Genomic DNA, 17,116 nt, shown 5'->3' on the forward strand with positions numbered 1-17,116 from the left:
TATATTCATGTCATCTTGCTGCATTTATAAATTTATGTATTTTTTATATTTCTGTAGCGGTCTGGGGGTACTCAGGCTTTAGTGTCCCGCTTTCCAAAATACAAATATGTGGCTGACACATGATTTAACTTCATGAATAAAATCGCCATTTATAGCATTTTATGTTTACTTGAGTTGTCTTTATGATATTTACATTTTTTTTTTATGCAACTATGCAAAGAACTAACGTTTACACAGCATCTACTCTCTATGAAAGGCATGCCATGTGCTGCTGTTATCCAATCCAATGCTCCTATCACCCAATTCCCTTGATATTCATACCTTGTTCATCAAATTCATTTTGAAGCCTTGCTTGCAATGAAATAAATCATTATAATGTCTTCAGTGTGCCAAAGGGAGTTTTTAAATTATAGCCACTTCTCATTTGATGAGCATTTTTTCTTTGGTTTAACCTGAGCTCTTGTTTACTTATTCATAATAACGCACATGCATAATACGCACATTATGCATTGGCGACTCCCTAAAAACAACTTCTTAAAAAAAACAAAACATAAACGACTATGTACAGGGGTCAGGGTCAATACCTTGAAAAGCAAATACGAATGAAAATATAGGCTACGCTCATGCTAAACGACTTAACTATGACACATTCCGGCTACTTCGCTAACGTTGCTATGCTAACAAGAATGCTAAATTCAACGCATGGAATGGTTTGGCGAGCTTCACGCAAAGCTCCTACACTTGCTCGGAAGGTGAGAGCTAAGCGAGGGGAGGTGGCTGGCCATGCTCCCGGGAGGCCACACAAACAACGGATATTAGCGGGAGAGCTCCCGCGGTCGTCTCTCCGGAGTTTTTTGTTTGTTTTTTTCCCCCTGCACCGTTGAAACACTAACCTTGTCACACAAGCGCGGGGTCTGAAGCCTTTGAGGTGGGCACAAAAGGATAGCTAGTATCACCGCGTGGATCCGAAGACATCTGTCCGCGCAGATGCACGAACTCCCAGAAACACGCTTCAACCTCGAACGAAGAGGAGGAAGAGGAAGAAGAAATGGAGGGGGAGGGGGAGGGAGGAGGAAGACGAGAAGGAAACCGCGTCCAGCTGTGGGGTAGAGCACTGGGTCTGTGAAGCCAACACCGACGCATGCGCAGTAGACACGCCTGCAGTGAAAACGCCTCTGCTCCGGGAAATCGTGGTCACGTGGTACCCCTGGCAGCCTCGAGACCGCCTAATACTGCACTGTGCAGACCCAGTGAAGACTAGACGAGCAATGCTCAAACAGATGGCATGAGTGTATTGTGTGCCAAATCAACCATTTTATTTCATTTCCCACCATTGGGGGCGGGACAGGGGATGGGCGGGTAGCACGTCTGCCTCACAGTTCTGAGGTGGTTTTCAGTCTCGACTGAGTTTGATGTACATTTTTGTCCCTGAGCGACTGGCTGGTCACAGGTCCATGGTGTCCCTGATGATCATCTATCCACCCATTGCTTCTATTGCTTGCTTATGCTGTTCAGGGTCACGGAGAGATAGAATCTAACCAGCTACTTTAGGACTAAAGGTAGACTACATCCTGGACTGGTCGCCAGTCAGTCACAGGCCACATATAGAAACAGATAAACATTCAAACTCATTCACACTGTCACTGAGTGGGAACTAAACCCAAGCCCCCGGAGTCGAAGCCCGCCCAATAAAGACCTTAATGAGGACAAGGGGTATCAAAAAGGGATGGATGTTTAGTTAGTTTTGAGACAAAGAAACAGGGTGGCTGAAGGCATGTTTCTGGCAAACAATATTACAGGTTGGCTCAGATGGGTGAGGTAAATTTAATCCATCCATTTTCTATAACAACCTCCCATATTCACAGCCGCAGGGAGGTGGAGTCCATCCTAGCTGACCTCATGCGAAAGGCAGATGACACTCAACTGCTCACTATTCACAGGCCACATAGCAACAGACACACATTCACGCTCACATTCACACTGTCACTCAGTGGAACTTAACTCTTCCGGGTGGCATGACTCAGTGGTAGAGTGGTCGTCTCCAATCCGTGAGGTTGTGGGTTGAATCCACACCCCTCGTGACCATGTCGAAGTGTCCTTGAGCAAGACCCCGATTTGCGATTTGCTCCCAAATTGACTTGGCAGTGCCATTCATGGCAGCAGTCGACCATTGGTGTGTGAATGGCTGAATGTGAGGCATGGTCAAGTTCTTTGGGCACCATATGGTGAAGTCAAAGCACTGCATAAAAAGCAAGCATTTACCATTTAAACTGCATGCACACAAGTCAGAAGCATCAGACTACACCCTCCATGACCTCAATTTTATTCCAAGCTTGTAACAATCGGCAGTGTGGCACCGCACCACAGGGTGGTGCGTCTTTGTATTTGGGTCGGTAGGTAACCCTTTTTACTTTTTGGCCGGGAATGTTGTTTTTTTTTTTTTTAATGCCATGGAAGCCTATGGATATTTTTTTTTAAACGTTAACCTGTGGCCTTCCATTGCTGTCTAGTATTTTATTCATTTATTTTTTGCTGCCCCGCCCATTGCAGATCAGCCTGTGCATTACAAGCTGTAAAATTTCTAAACCTACTACATTTTAATGGAATGGTTGTTTGTCTAGGCGGCACGGTAGTTGACTGGTTAGCACGTCCGCCTCACAGTACTGAGGACTCGGGTTCGAGTCCAGGCTCCGGCCTTCCTGGGTGGAGTTTGCATGTTCTCCCTTTCGTGGGTGGGTCTTCTCCGGGTGCTCCTGTCTCCTCCCACATTCCAAAGACATGCATGGCAAGTTAATTGGGTGCTCCGAATTGTCCCTAGGTGTGCTTGTGCGTGTGGATGGTTGTTTGTCTCTGTGTGGCCTGCGATTGGCTGGCAACAACTTCAGGCTATTGCCCATTGCCAGCTGAGATAGGCTCCAGCACCCCCCGCGACCCTTGTGAGGACTAAGCGGTTCAGAAAACGGATGGATGGTTGTTTGTGTATATGTGCTTGGCCGTTGGCTGCAACAGGTCACTTAGCCACTCGACCAATAAGCTGGGATGGGCTCCAGTTGCCGTTCAAAGGTGGAAAAGATCTTTAGAAAGTGGATGGATGGAGACTTAGTTTGGAAAGAAACAGATGTCAGGGTGGTCAAGTTATGTTTCAGTCAAACAGGTGATGTATGGTCTCTTGATGCTTATTTGATGCCTCTTCTCAGTCCAGGTTCTTGGTGTGCTGGAGTACAGTATAAAATGGTAGAGTCGGTAACAGTATGACATCTAACCTTCCAATTTCTACTGCTTATTGTTTTCCTCAAAAGGAGTGTTGGTGGAAATTAAATTTCAAGGTATTCACTCCACCATCTCAGAACAGTCCAAGTCAAGGTTTGCAGTACCCCATCTCCACTATACAGTGTTCATAATGCACTGCTTCCCCTTCCTAAGACGCTGGCTGGTGGGCCAGAAATTCCTCAGGGCCTGTTTCTAAGTAGCTTCCCACTCCTCCCAGACCCGAGTTTTTGCTTGGCGACCGCCAAACCTGCATTCCGCTTGGCCAGCCGGTACCCATCAGCTGCCTCCAGAGTCTCACAGGACACAAAGGTTCAATAGGACTCATTCAGCTTGACGGCATCGCTTACTGTTGGTATCCACCATTGAGTTCGGGTATTGCCGCTGCGACATGCACCTACCACTTTACGTTACGACCACAGCTCCAGTCAGCCGCCGCAAAAGGGTCCACTCAGACTCAACGTTCCCGGCCCTCCCCCTGGAAGTGGGTTAAGTTCTGTTTGCAGTGCAAGTTGAAACTCCTGACAAGGGATTCTGCTAGACCATAGGTTTCAAACTCTGGTCCTCGAGGTTGCAGTCTTCCATGATTTAGAGGTTTCCCTCCTCCAGCACACCGCAATCAAATGTTCAGGATCATTATCAGGCTCCTGAAGAGCTTGCTGGTGAGCTGATCATTTTAATCAGGTGTGTTGGAGAGGAAAACATCTATAACATGCAGAACTGCGACTCTGGAGGACGATGTTCTCGACGTTCCCAGAGACCATCACAATGGATTCTATCCACAACTCCGACTTCCTGAACTCAATACCACTCCGTTTCCTGTCCTCATGAGTAGACAAGCTAATCTAGGTGTGTCTGACCTCAGTAACCACGACAATGGCCAGACACATCTGCAGTTTGTCCACTCATGAAAGACAGAAATCAAACGACTGGTATTAAGTTCAAGAAGTAGTCCAGCTGTGCAAAGAGTCTATGTTTGGGTCTGCCAGGTTGGACCGGCATCTTCCCCCACCACCGGAAAGAAACACACCACTTAGCCCGAATGTCGATAACATGACAGTGTTCTTCCCACTCGTTTTTTGAGCAGTATTTCTAGAGCTTTTTTGTGTGTTGTTATTGCTGATGTATCTGGCGATAAACAAACTCATCGTATGCAACCAAGGGTGCCAAATATAACACCCTTAGGTTTGATCAAGTAGTAGCGAATAAATGTACAAGCTTATTGAGCCTTCACAATGTGACTAAAGTTAGAAAGTATTAAGTGACAACCCACATTTTACCTTGTTAACTATTCGGTCAAATTAATCGTCACTTCTCATGAGAAACCCATATTAATTATTCCCCTCCAGAAGTAAAAACAAAACTCAAAGTAGGTTTTCCAGTTGATTTAGTAAACTAAATCGATAAAAGAACATGTTCAGGTCAGATTTTTTAATTCAGTTGGAACATTTGTCGAATGAGTGTACAAGTTTCCTCAAGTTTAAACAAAGTATTACAGGAAAACATGACTGGGCATATGATCATAGTCACCAAGAGAATTGACTAAAAACAACTTCCTAAGCCTTGAAAAATGAAGCTTAAAACTTCCAAAACATTGAACCCTTATACCACAATGATCCCCCACTCCCCCCGAACAATATACAGTTTACAATTCGAAATGAGAGAACCAATATACATTAGACGAACACACAGCATCAAGAACATTTGGTCTATGTATATCAGAATTCATATTTACAAGATTAAGAGGGATTGACAAATGGGATCTGACATTTTTTTAATAAGTTATTTTATGTCATTATTTTGAAAGCTAAGCATGCGTCTGTCGATGCTCCTCCAGCAGGCGAGGAAAAGCAAAGGCCTTGTCACATTCGGTGCATTCATACACAATTTGGCCAACATGGCTTTCTTGATGCCGCAAAAGCTGAGCAGAGTGTGCAAATGACTTGTAGCACATATCACAGCGGTGCTGTCCGACTTGTCGTTCAGCATGCATTCTCATGTGCAATGAAAGATCTTGAGCTGTGTCGAATTCAGAAGAGCACTGGCGACATTTTAGCTTGCTTTGTGGTGCTGGTTGAGCCTGTTTCATATGCATCGTCAGCTCATGCTTTCGAAGCAAATGGCTGAAGGCAAAGGATTTTGAGCACTGGTTGCATTTGAATTGTTTATTTAAGTGCACTTCATTTTGATGCTCCAAGAGAAGACTTTTTGAAGAGAACTGCATTGAGCAAGCGTTGCAGTTGTACAACTCCTCTCCAGTAACATCAATTTCTTCCTCTTCCACAGGATTCTGATGTTTACTTTCTGCACCCGACTTGTGTGCAGTTACCACCATTTCTTGCCGTTTACGGGAACAGGAGTGTTGGTGGAAAGCTTCACTTCCCACAAATCTCTTGTCACATCCCTTACATTCAAATTCTGAAACAGCTGTATGATGTCTCTGCTCATGTTTTTCAAGCTCTTTTTCAGAAGAAAATGTAATTCTGCACAGTGTGCATTTCGGCGTATTCAGACGATGAACAGGAAAATGGGAAATCAATTTGGTAGCCTGAGTAAAACATTGGCTGCAAATGGGACATTTGTACCCGTCAGCATTATTTCCAGTTGTAGTAACCTCATTTTCATGGGTCTTCAGATGGCTGAGGAAGTGCTCAAAAGAGGAATGACTGGTATTGCAGCGATTACATGAATAGCCACCATCAATTGTTGACTTCCGATGGATGGCCCTGTGGTGTTTCAGATGGGACGATTGCAGAAAATGTTTATTGCAATCAGAACAGGAATACGGTCGTTCCTTGGAGACCTTGCAACCATGCGTCGAGAGCTCCTCTGAGTCTTTGAAGCGCTCCTTGCACAAACCACAATAGTATTTCAGTTTCATGTTTGTGGGGTGACTTTCAGTGAGAGATGACTTTTCAGGCAAAGGTGTGGGGCGCTCACTTGAAACTGTGTGTTCTTTTCGGTGCTCAGCTCTACTACTCTTGGAGGGGAACACTTGATTGCATATGTCACATGGAAAGTTTTCTTCCCGGTGTGTCGACATGTGTTCTGCTAACTGGGAGGCTCCTGAGAAGCTGAGATGACATTTGGAGCAACGGTGCGGACGACTCTTGCCGTGACTGTGTTTGTGTTTGCGCAGGGCAAAGTGGGACACAAATCCTCTTCCGCACACCTGACACTGTAACTCTGACTTGTGCATACGTTTGTGGTGCTCCAACTGGGAGGCCTGGAAAAAGCATTTGCCACATTCCGCACATTCATGAGGTTTTTCACCGAGATGACATTTCTGATGATCTACCAGATTTTCTGAAGTTGGGAATGTCTTTCCACATACATGGCATGGGAAATATGGTGCAGAGTCTGAGTCACTGTTCCCACTACTTTCATCCTCACCATTTCCAGTAGCCACAACAGGTCCTTGCTCATGACTGCTTTCATAGTTATTTTGCTCTTTTTTATGCCATTCTCTGTAGTGTCTTTGGAGAGACTTTTTGGTGGCATAGGTCTTTTGACAGAAACGACAAGCAAATGAATGGTCAGGATGCTCTTCATTGTAATGATAGCAAAGAGACTGCTTGGACCAAAACCTGTGGCTACACAGTTTACAGGCAAATGGTCTGTTTGAGTCATGGTACGTTTTGTGGATTTCCAACTCTGATAACGTGTAAAATGACTTGGAACACAATGAGCAAGGGAATTTCTTACTAAAACCATGACCTCTCATGTGTTTGTCAAGATCTGCTTCACTGGGAAAACCACGAGGGCACTTCATACAGGAAAAGTGTTTATTCGCTTCCTCCTCTCTCCCGTGTTCTTCGAGGTGACTGATGAGCATCAAGCCATCAGTGAAGCTCACATCACACTCAGAACATTGGTACTGAACCAGTTTTTCTTCGTTTGCACTGCCTTGAGTCTCATGTTCGATAGGGCTTTGTGGAGACTCCTTTAATTCACCTTTGCCTGAGAATGTTCTCTGGAGAACTCCAGTGTCTGTCTGTGGTTCATCTGTGAACACTAGAGCGGAGTCGGGCAGTGTCAGATTATGGTCTGCTTTTAGAGGTAATTCCAACTTCTGAGCTGTCACCCTTGCAGTGACATATCCAAACCTGCATTTCCTGTTGTGGTTGCGGAGTAGATTTTTATTCCAAAAGCCTTTCTTGCAGGTTTTGCATTGGTAAGGGATCTCTTTTGAGTGCACACGAGAATGTCCCATTAGTCCAGCTTTATTTTCAAAGGACACATTGCAGACTGAGCAAACAAATGACTCCGAAAGATTACCAACAATTGCAGTGTCTAGTTTACATGTCAAATTAGTACCTTCAATGGGCTGGTTGTCTTGCCTATCATCTTCATTGATTGGTAGCTTTGAAAGATGTTGTTTAAGAGTAGTAGTTGACACTGGTGGATCCACATTTTCCAGTTTGTGTGCATTCAAAAAATGTTCCTGAAGCTGAGAAAATAAAGAAAATCGTAAAGAACAGTATGCACAAGAAAAGCCTTTTGTAAGGCTTTGATTAGTTTCTTCCCGCTTTGTTGAGTGGGCTGATTTTGAAGTACATGTTTTTTGATGATCCTTAAGTTCTATTTGTGGGAATGCTACTCCACATATTTTGCAAAGTTTAACAGTGCAGTTTAGACGATGACGTTTTAAGTAGTCATTCCTGATGAATCGCAGGCCACAATCACAAGCAAACGGCTTCTCTCCTGTGTGCAAACGAATGTGGAACTGTAACCGCGTGTTGTTCGGAAAAGAACGGGGGCAGAAATTGCAAGCATATTTGTACTTTTTGGTAGAATGAAACCTGAGCTTTTGTGTAGGTTCTTCCTCACTGAGTGGCTTGTTAACGTTTTCTGATGGTAGATTATCCTGTGGTGGAGTAGTAGTATTGTTCTTGGACATTTCTTTGCAGCTATGCTTCCTGTGGTATGTCAGAGATTTTTCATGGTTATATCTTGCATCACAATGTGGGCACTTAAACAATTTGACAGTATGGAATAGTGTGACATGGCGGGACAATCCAGACTGACCTGGGAAGCTCTTGGAACAAACTTGACAGTCAAATCTCTCTTGCTGTTTCATTGGTTCACTGGCAAACCTTTTCTGCCAGCCCTTGCCAACATCATCCAAACTGATTTTGGGAATGCAGATTTGCAACCGCAATCGTTTTCCTGTACAATGAGCATGATGTACCTTAAGATAGTCATATCTTGAAAAGCAGCTTCCACAGGTTTCGCAACGATAGGGATTTACTTCATTATGAGACAAAATATGACGTCGCAGGCTTTGTGGCTTCACAAATGTCTTTGTGCAGAATTTGCATTTGTACTCATCGCCAGCTTTTTCTACGGTTATCTGTGATTCTTCCATGCAAGCAGGCAGGCTTGGCATTTCCAGAGAAGACTCGATTTTTGATTCCTCTTCCTTGGAAATACTGCAGTTCTCTTCATGCAGCAACTGCGATGCTTTGGATGGAAATTGTTCACTACAGTGTAGACATGCATATGATTGTATGCCCTTATGTGACATACTGTGCTTTAACAGTACTGATCTGAACCTGAACCTCTTTGGACAGTTAGAACACTTGAACGGAAACATCCTTGATGCACTGGACTTTGAAAGGTTCTCAGTAACTGTCTGGCTTTTCTTCAGAATGTTTTGACAGGCTTCACCATTGGAAGATGGGAAATTGTTAGTTTGTAACTTCCCTCCACATATTTTCTTATGAAGAGCAAATTTACTCGAGCCAAAGTACATCCCACAATTGTTGCAGACTCGCAGAGTATTTAACTTGTGGCCTTTGCTGTGAGCCTTCAGGTGTCCCGTCTTTGTAAATGTTCGGGAACAAACTGAACACTGTAACGGGAAAATTCTTGATGCACTGGACTTTGAAGGGATCTCACTAACAGTCTGGCTTTTCCTCAGAATGTTTTGACAGGCTTCGCCATCAGAAGATGGGATATTGTTCGTTTGTAACTTCTCTCCACATATTCTCTTATGAGCAGCAAATTTACTCAAGCCGAAGTACATCCCACAATTGTTGCAGACTCGCAGAGTATTTAACTTGTGGCCTTTGCTGTGAGCCTTCAGGTGTCCCGTCTTTGTAAATGTTCGGGAACAAACTGAACACTGTAACGGGAAAATTCTTGATGCACTGGACTTTGAAGGGATCTCACTAACAGTCTGGCTTTTCTTCAGAATGTTTTGACAGGCTTCGCCATCAGAAGATGGGATATTGTTCGTTTGTAACTTCTCTCCACATATTCTCTTATGAGCAGCAAATTTACTCAAGCCGAAGTACATCCCACAATTGTTGCAGACTCGCAGAGTATTTAGCTTGTGGCCTTGGCTATGACGTTTCAGGTGTACCTTCCTTGAAAATGTTCGGGAACAAATTGAACACTTTAACGGGACAATTCTTGATGCACTGGACTTTGAAGGGATCTCACTAACAGTCTGGCTTTTCTTCAGAATGTTTTGACAGGCTTCGCCATTAGAAGATGGGATATTGTTCGTTTGTAACATCTCTCCACATATTCTCTTATGAGGAAGATATTTATTCGAGCCGAAGTACATCCCACAATTGTCGCAGAATCGCAGAGTATTTAACTTGTGGCCTTTGATGTGAGCCTTCAGGTGTCCCTTCTTTGTAAATGTTCGGGAACAAATTGAACACTTATGTACTTTGAGTCTGGAATGCTCTTGGGTCCAGGTTGGCACACACACTTCCTCCTTAATTTCCTCCTTAATTTCCGCCTGGATTTCCTCCTGGATTTCCTCCTGGATTTCCTCCTGGATTTCCTCCCGAGTTTCCACACACTTTTCCTGATGAGTTTCCAGGCTTGGTTTTTGATAAAAACATTTTCCACATTGAGTACAGGAATAAGGTTTCTCTCCTGTGTGTCTGAACATATGATTTAGCAAATAACGACGGGCTTTGAAGTTTTTATTGCAATATGGACAATGACACGAGGATATATGTGTAAGACTGTGTCTCCTTAGTAAGAGGGCAGCATCAAATACCTCTTTGCAAAGGGAACACTGTAGCGCCTTTGATTCACTTGGCTCTTGTTCAGACTTCGGTGTTTCCTCCAAAGTAGGTGCCTTCCCTTCCCTTTGATGTACTTTTAGATGTCTAAGGAGGTCTGTAGGACTCAAAAACAGCTTTTGACAATTGGAGCATGGAAACTTTTTTCCTTTATGTTGCAATTTGGCATGCTGGACAAGATTTCTGGCATTTGGAAGAATCTTTCTGCAAAGCGTGCACTGGACACTCTGATGGGCAACTTTGTGACCCATAAGGTTGACTCTTTTCTTGAACCCTCTTCCACATTTGAGACAGCGGTATGGCCTTTCACCTTTGTGACACCTCTCATGTAGCATTAATGACCGTTGCGTGTCACAGTTTTTTTCACAATACCGACAGTTCAGGGAAACACTGTCCTCATCTATTTTCCCAACATTTTCCATCTCATCAGTCTTTGTCCTCACAGTTGCTATGTTTGACTTGCTGGAGAAAACTGACGTCTTGTACTTGATCATTTTGCCTGTGATTTTAGACTCATGTCTCTTTACATGTCTGTAAAGATCAGACACTTGCTGGAAAACTGCCGGACAGACACCGCATTTATAAGACTGTTCAGTTTCAAGGACTGTAAAATTGGATTCTGTCTGGTTGTTGTCCATGTCCACTTTTTTCTGTCCCTTTGTGCTCATCTCTTTCTTAATATGGAGTTCGGACCTTTTCTCTGATTTGACTTTCTCTTGTAATAATCGTTTAAGCGTTTTTCTTAAGCAGCAGGTCTTAATATGTCTGTATCTATTATTTGAATGAGAAAATGTAGCGGGACACAATGGACATTTGTATTTGTCACCAATCTTTCCCATTTTACGACAAGTAGCCAGTCTGACACAGTCACGTAAATGTCTAGCTCTGTTGCATGAGTGTTTGAATAGTCGTGGACACAGAACACATTTATGTCTCATCTCATTTTCAATATTTTCAGTTTCTTCAAGAAGCATTTCCATAGGCTTCCTATTTCTTCTTTTAGTTATTTTCATCGTAGTATCATCTTGCCAAACACCTGGACGCTTTTCTTTGTGTATTCTGTAAATATGCTTCTTGACTTGCTTCAGATTTTTGTATTGTTTGCCACAATATATACAGACATTAGTTCTGCAAACATCAAACAGATTCACGTAACATTGAGGCAGATTTTCAAGCAGTGTCCTGTCTATCACAACTTTTTGTGGTGGTGAAGTTTCATGTAAATCTAGCTTAGCAACTTTATTGTCACTGGATTTTGCGTCTGGATTTCCTCGTTTTAAATTCTTGCATGTACCAGGCTTGGCCTTGTGTCTTCTTAAGGACACAGGCTGTGTGAAATAAGAGCCACATCCATCGCAGTTATAAGGTGTTTCATTAGAGTGACAACGCAAATGCTTCACATACTCAAGTATTTTTGAGAATGTCAAATTGCAAATGCTGCAATGATGGGGTTTTCTTTTTCGATTAGAAAAATCCGAAGCCAGGTGAGTTTCTTTGGTTTTGTTGAGCACATTGTCAGATTGTTCATTATTCATTAGATATTGATTGGATGTCTTGCAAAATTGGAAGATCTGGTGTGAATGTTGACAGTGGTGGTGTTCAATTAGATGATCCGGACTGTGGGTTATTTCATGGCAATCTGCACACTCATATGAATTACGTGATGCAGGCTCCATTTTATCCATAATTACAACAGGCTGTAGGCATTTCCTCATTTGTAAAGAGGATATTAGAGTACTACCTTGTTGTTCTGACTCATCCACCCTATTGCCCTTTGATTGTACAATACATTTTTCTTCAAGTTTCATTGCGTCTGTGTCACTTAAGTGTTTATTAACAGGAGGTTCCCCATTCTGCTCAACAAGCATCAACATTTCTTCCACACAAGTGTCCATCCCTTCGACTGGCACCCTTACATATTCGTGTTCAGTGGGTACTGGACTTTGAAGTGACTTCTGTGGACATGGAGTGTTCTCCCCAGAATCCTTAACCTTGTTGGAATTGCACTCATCACTCAAATTACTCTTCTGTGAGGATTCTAAATCATTTGAAACGTCATTTTTGTTGTCATTGTGTACATCCAAAATTGTAGCGTCAATCGCCACACCAGTACCATCTGATTCTTTCCAGGATGTCTGATTCTCCTCTTGGCAACACACAAGTTCCTCTTTGTCACAAATATCTGTGTCCATACTTGAGCACGGTTGTTGTGGCCACTCTGAGATTATATCACCTGGATTGTTGTCATTTTCTAAATCATCACTAACAAAATCAGGATCTGCTCTTGGGGTACTTGCAATTAGAGTGGAATCTGAATTGCTACATAAAGTCTGCTTGTCACTGACATTACTCAAATGACCATCACACACTGGAGCAGCGCTAGAAATATTGTCCAGAACCACATTTTGAGAAGGCTCATTTTTTGGCAACTGCAAACTGGAACCAATGTCTTGGTGGTTGGCCTCCAGCACATTTGTGCATGCCAACGATTCACAAATGGCAGTATTAGAATCTATCTCAGGAGAATGTAAGATTTGAGCGGTTTCAGGCGTCATTTCATCGTCCTGACATTTGATCTCCATATCTGACAACGGGTTGTCAATTTCCATGCATTGATCATGAACACTGGAGAATTTAGTAGTCATTTGCACTGGTGCATTTAATGTTTCCTCACCCAAAGAATAATTTTTTTTTTCTTGACTTTGATGGACAGCACTGCTAGCCTCCTCACCAAGTGTCGTATTTACCTTTTGCTGTGCATCGGCATTAGTGTTGTCATTTACTTCAATTTGCAGTGGGCATGATTCCTTTGTTTTCTCAGTTTCTTTCTCCAGTCCATTGTCATCTTTCATCTTTGAAATAGATGTTTTCGCACATTCAGGTGTTACAATCCTATGCTCCTTCATCTGATCCGTTTGATCCTCCATGCCGTTCATGTTTTCACTGTCACTTACAGAGATGTCTGAGTAGTACCCCTCAATTTGATCATGCTCCACATTCTTTTGTTCTTGACTTGCAACTCCCACTTTGCCATTACAGTCTTCAATGGGCTCTCCCTCTCTAGTTGGAATCACTTCAAAGGACTGATTTTGTACTGTGTTACAAGTACCATGTTTTAATAAACTTTTGTTTGTTTCTTCAGCTGGATTTTCCTGGATTTCAATCAATTTTGGTGAACCTGGGCAAGTTTCGTTAATCTCATTTGAAAATGTCACATTTTCAAGGTTGGTGAAAAGCCATTCTGATGGACTTGCTTTTGTCGTAGAATCAGATTTGGACTGTCGAGTTGAACTAGTAATAAATTTGCAAGACGGCCTTGTTTCATTTACATCTGTGTCAGAGCAACTACTGACATCTGAATAATCCTCAAGAAGTGATGAAGCTAAAAGTTCACAGTTCTGCTTAAGTCCCTGCAACTCAGGTGAATAGGATGAAGGCAAAGGTCCAGATGAAGACAATCCATTCATGGCCACATCTTTAACATCTTTAACACCTGCATCCTCACATTTCAATGAGTTATCCTTCAACATGAGTTCTTCATCCGGTTGCCAAGATGTTTCTCTACAGAAGCTTTCAAAAGCACAATCAGAAGTGGAATTTCCAATGCTGGTAGTCGAGTAATAGTTTGTATCAAATGTAGAGTCTATTGTAGGGGCAGCATGTAAAGCTGTTGAATTGGAGAGTTCATGCTGACCCACAAAGTTCTCGATATGTTGGGCCAGACTTCCTTCTTGCTCTGATCCTAACGTCTTTGTGTCCGATGACAGTGGTGTGACGTTTTGAAAATACGAATCCCACTCATGAGCCATTATCCTCAAGGATTTTAGGGTTGTGTGGATTCTCCCTAAAATTCAAAAGCATGACATAAATATAGAATCCAATTACAAGATAAAAGTGAGTATGAATAATACAGTCCCCTGCAAATGTATTGGAACGGAAAGATCAATTCCTTTGTTTTTGTTGTTACTGAAGACATTTATGTCTCAGATCAAAAGATGAATGAGACAAAAGATTAGAATCCAAGCTTTTATTTCATGGTATTTACGTCTAGATGCGCCCTGTTGTTTAAACCCACCCACTTTTAAAGTGAGTACAAGTATTGGAGCATATGAATGATGGGTGATTCTAGTTGCTGGGGGTGTTACATTTACAATTAATTGAGAGTGCTTGTTTTTTGGCTTTGGGCTTCACCTGTAAAAATGGCATTTGCTGTTGAGCAAAAATAAAGACCACAGAGCTGTCTATGGGAGAAATTAAATATTTTTTTTAAGGTGAGAAAAGAGGGAAAGAAACTTCTGGTGTACTGTGCAACAGACAAACGGGTAGGCTAAGGGTATAAATAGCAGTTGACAGAAACGTGAGAGCTGTAAAGAAACGACAAAAAAATAAGTCAAAACGATATAATTGCCAACCTCCACAGGGCAGGTGGCTTGCCAAGATATCAAGCCACTATCCGAAGAAGACTTCAAGAGATGAAAGATACAGGCCATACTACAAGATGCAAACCACTCATCCAAAAAAAGAATCGGAAGGCCAGATTGGATTTTGCAAAGAAGTACAAGAGATCAGCTATAAAGATATTGGAACCAAGTTTTATGGATGGGTAAGATCAAGATTAACCGCCACCAAAGTGCTGGAAAGGTCAAAGTATGGGGAAATAAAGGATTTGCTTATAATCCAAAACACACAAGCTTATCTGTGAAGCATGGTGGAGGTAATATCATGGCATGGGCTTGCATGGCTGCTTCAGGAACAGACTCACTTATCTGTTTATTATGTAAGTAATGGTAACTACTTAATTCAAAAGCCTACAAACCCATTTTGTCTGGCAATTACAGAAAAATGCAATCCAACTTCCTCATGAAAAGCTTCATCATGCAACAAGACGATTGACCCAAAACACACTGCCAACACAACAAAGGACTTTATCGGGGGGAAAATGTGGACGGTCTTAGCCTTGACAAGTCAGTCACTGGATCTTAACCCAACAGAGCAAGTACTTTACCTCCTGAAGTGGAGACTGAAGAGAAAAACCCTTTAAAACAAGAATTGAATGACGCTGCAGTGAAGGCCTGGAAATGCATTTCAAACGAAGAATGCCACAGTCTGTGAAGTCAATGGGTTTGATGCAATTGTAGCAAAAAACGGTTATGCTACCATTAAATGCTATTCACTTTAAGTTTACTTGATGTCTGTTAAAATACTTGTGCTCACTTGAAAAGTGGATGAGTTCAAACCAAAAGGTGCTGTTTCCTGAATTATTTCACACATCTAGAGGTAAGTACCATGAAATAACAGCTGTATTTATAATCTTTTGTCTCATATTCCTCTTCTGATCTCAACTTTGAATGTCTTCACTATACAACAACTACAAATGAATTGACTTTGCCCTTAGAATACTTTTGGAGGGGACTCCAAGTCCCACCTTTTCTTGAGTGTAGAAAGATTAGGACTTTTCCGGAAAGGCGCTACATCTGATAGGAACTCTGAAAATAAAGCAAAACAGTATTTTAGAGAACCAAAATGAGCTAATATCTATTGCTGCACCACTGGTTATGATTTCCATCATGGGACATCTTACACACTAAAACTGAAACCAGACATTTACATACATTATGTAACGAGAAACTCACCGACTGTCTGATATAAAACCATACATTTTTTCCCTCTTCTGGGCCAATTAGGATTACAAAAAAATACATATATATTTCTTTATGCTAAATGCCAAAATGAGAATCCCCCCGACAATTTTGCATTACTTTCTTCAAAGCCAGAAGATTACATACACTTCATTATTTGGTACCATGCCTTAAATTGTATGACTTGGGTCACCATGAAACATTTTGGATGTTCTTCCACTAGCTTCTCATAGTTGACAGAAATTTTGGCCCATTCTTCCTGACATCACACATGCCTGTTCAGGTCTGATCATAAATTTACAATAGGATTGAGCTAAAGGCATGGTGATTGCTACCCCGAATCACTAACTTGGTTATCCTTAAGCCACTTTGGAACCAGTTTGGCAGTATGCTTTGGGCCATTGTCCATTCAAGAGCCATTTGTACCCAAGCTTCAACTCCTTGGCTGATGTCTTGAGATGTTGCTGCAGTATTTTCCACATAACGTCCTTTCCTCACAATGACAATTTGTCAAGTGCAGCAATCGCTCCTAGAACAAAACAATGCGATGCTGCCACCCCCGTATTTCACAGATGGAATGGTGTTCTCAGTCATGCAAGATTGCCCCTTTTTCCAAACAATGCTCTTTATGGGCAAACAGTTCGATTTCGTTTTTTTGTCTTTGTCCCTATGTGCATTTGCAATCTATAATCTGCCTCTTTTTTTTTAAGTAATGGTTTCTTCATGTCAGTGTCTTTTCATTCTTACTCAGTACGAGTACTCTGCAAAATGAATAATGATACACTTACCAGCTACATCCAGCATCTTCACAAGGTCTTTTGTTTTTAGAAATGTCATTTGATAATACAATTACACCGATCAGAAATACTACATTATGATTTGTAAACTTTTACACTACCCACTACAGTAAAAAGACCAAAAGAGTTAATACCATGATTGAATTTCACGCTACAACACAAGTCTCTGTTTGAAGCAGTTCAGTCTAAGCAAAATGTAAAATATTTTTGGTTACATACAGTAGACTATTAGACATAATTGAATATTTAAACATGGCGCCAAATAGTACTGTAGGTCTTGCCTTAAAGGTGGATTCAATGATGTTCTCGAAAAGTGGAAGCCAAACATCTGTTTGTCACGTTTAAAAAACTGCACATGCGGAAGACC

The 17,116-nt window shown here is 42.0% G+C and overlaps 1 protein-coding gene across 4 annotated transcripts in view; it reads right to left on the reverse strand.

Moving 5' to 3' along the window:
• LOC144022958 (uncharacterized) overlaps window positions 1-17,116 on the reverse strand; it is a 35,790-nt gene that overhangs the window by 7,305 nt on the left and 11,369 nt on the right. For 2 of the 4 annotated variants that reach the window (XR_013284448.1, XR_013284447.1), the window contains 2 exons: window positions 15,739-15,799; window positions 4,638-14,157 (listed from right to left, as the gene is read on the reverse strand). The exons of 1 other annotated variant lie outside the window; for it this stretch is intronic. The gene's annotated coding sequence lies outside the window, so the exon portion shown is untranslated. Of the gene's footprint in view, window positions 1-893; window positions 1,442-4,637; window positions 14,158-15,738; window positions 15,800-17,116 lie in introns of those variants that run through there. One more of the 4 variants, XM_077528185.1, reaches the window with a different exon arrangement.

The sequence above is a fragment of the Festucalex cinctus genome, chromosome 7 (assembly GCF_051991245.1).
Source record: "Festucalex cinctus isolate MCC-2025b chromosome 7, RoL_Fcin_1.0, whole genome shotgun sequence".
Classification (NCBI taxonomy): domain Eukaryota; kingdom Metazoa; phylum Chordata; class Actinopteri; order Syngnathiformes; family Syngnathidae; genus Festucalex; species Festucalex cinctus.